Source organism: Peromyscus eremicus, chromosome 4 (assembly GCF_949786415.1).
Source record: "Peromyscus eremicus chromosome 4, PerEre_H2_v1, whole genome shotgun sequence".
NCBI lineage: Eukaryota > Metazoa > Chordata > Mammalia > Rodentia > Cricetidae > Peromyscus > Peromyscus eremicus.
The window spans coordinates 59,041,399-59,043,708 of NC_081419.1; the positions used below are offsets into that span (position 1 = coordinate 59,041,399).

General features: G+C 40.3%; 1 long non-coding RNA gene across 1 annotated transcript; it reads right to left on the reverse strand.

Moving 5' to 3' along the window:
* Positions 1-639: 639 nt before the first annotated feature.
* Positions 640-1,841, reverse strand: LOC131908147 (uncharacterized). Its single transcript, XR_009378563.1, has 3 exons — positions 1,745-1,841; positions 1,426-1,535; positions 640-884 (listed from the first exon to the last, which is right to left on the reverse strand). It is a non-coding gene; the product is annotated as an uncharacterized LOC131908147 (long non-coding RNA).
* Between the last annotated feature and the right edge of the window lie 469 nt (positions 1,842-2,310).

The window sequence follows — 2,310 nt, forward strand, 5'->3', positions numbered from 1 at the left end:
CTGAAGTCAGGGTGTCAGTGGGCTTTAGTACTTTCTAGATGCCCTAAGGGTTATTCTCCACAACCCCCACTCCCAGATTTTAGTTGCTGCCTGCATATATAATGAATTCTATAGAGCACAGATGGATTAGAAAGATCTTATTAGAGCAATTTCATTTAATGATTATCTCTCTACACAATAAATGGTAACTGTTCATTATTGTGGTTTTAGAGGCTTAGTTGTTCACAGAGAGAAGAGAAAGAGCTGAGTATAATTAAGTTAAATTTGTATTAAGGATTCTAGGTAATCTAGAAATGTAATAATTTTGAACTTCATTATTTATAGTATTTATAGAGAACAATGAGGATTTGTTGGATTTCTGTTATTGTGAATATAGTGATGTGTAAGTGTGGGATAAAAAGGAATACTTAAAAAGTGCAAACAGAAGATACTCTGTTACCACTCCTTGACCACTGGACTAAGAAGAGGTGGAGAGTTTACTAGCAGCCATTTATTATTATTATTATTATTATTATTATTATTATTATTATTCTGCAACAAGAAAAGCCACCACATAGTGGCAACACTCACTGATATTCCACTACTCAAAATCCTTCTTTTTTTTTTTTGTTGTTTGGCTGCAGTTCACAACTAGTGCTAACATGACCTCATCAGACGGTAATACTGCTAACTACTTTCACATTGTTGGGAGCAAATACCTTTCAGAAGTAATTTCAAGGAAGAGAGGTTTACGTGGATGCAGTCCATCATGGCAGGAAGGCATGGCGGCTGAAGAGGGCCAAGTCTGTGACAGCAGGTGGCAGCTGCTCACATCTTGGTGGATGTAGAGGCAGTGTGAGAATGGAACTGCAAGCTGTGCTCTGCATGGCTCAGGTCCCTGAACCCTGAGGAGGGGTCATGAGGGAATGAAGAAACAACAGATACACAGACACAGAAAATCTGGGATGGGATGGTCTGGGCTCTCAGAAGAAGAAGTCACAGCATCCCAGATGCTCAGCGTGTTTATTATATGCAGTTATTTAGGGAGGCAGGGTTATCACATATGGCTGAACAAGGAGTTGGGGTTATTATACACTGACAAAGCAAGAGGCGGGGCTATTATATACAAATGAACAAGGAGGCAGGTTTAGCTAACCTCAGTAGAAGTGGTCTCTGTAGGGGTACAGTCTTCAGGAAGTAAACATTAGGGAGAGAAAGTGGACATATTTTTTTTTTTGTACAAACTGTCAACATTTCCACTTAGACCCAAGGAAGGCTGCGGCATCCCTCTGAGGCTTTGCTATTATTGTGGGGCAGAGGCTTTGGGGTCCTTGACATGGCTGTGCTCATGTCAACAATACACACTCACTCAGGACTTCACTCAATCCTTACAACCCTAAGTAGAATTCAGATATGACCCTTAAAGACTCGCCTTTGGTAACTCACCACCACCAGCCAGACATATTCCTTCCGCCATCCATTGATGTTGAGATGGTCAAACACATGAGCCTGTCGGGAGCATTTCAGATCCAGTTCCTAATGGTAGCACATTTAAACTGCAAATACATGGACACACATGCGCAGGACTATATTTTACTTATACTTTATCTTCCAGGTCTCTCTTACTCTAATGTCTGAGGCACCAGGAGTACTCAACACATGGTTATTGAGTGAAGAAAGTAGATTTAAACAACTTTTCTCGTGAATTAATATACAATATTCTATTTAACATGTTATACTGTGTTACATCATATGAAATTAGAACCTGGATTGGATTGTTTCTGGGTCCTTTCTAGTCAACTTTCTATAGCTTCATGAGTCTTTTCTTCATTTGCTAGGAATGGAAACTCACTCCTTTCTTCCTTGATTGTTACCTCTGCAGGATGCAAACAAAGGTTGCTGGGCAACAGGTCCCTTGGATGTCACGGGTTATTTGTGGATCCTGATGCTTGATGACAGAAATGGAGGTGGATGTTGATGGAAGGGACATCTCACAGCTTCTGGTTCTTTGGTTTCATGGTGACTGGGTTTTTACTAGAACATTTTCAGCACTTTCTCCTTTTTCTGCTGAGCCTTTCAGAGAGGGAGAATGCTGAATGGCTCTTTCAATAGGCAGCTTTGTCAGGGAATTTATTCTAAGCTACCTGGCATTGCTTTAGAACTACTGTGCAATGGCTTTTCTCCTGCTATGCCCTAAGGCTTCAATTTGCTGACTTAAAAAAAAGAAGATATATATATATATATATATAATTGGGATAGGTTCCCGTTTTCCCCTGACAGTTCTGGTTAATACCTGCTGCATGGTATAAATGTCAATGGTGTCTCTTTGAC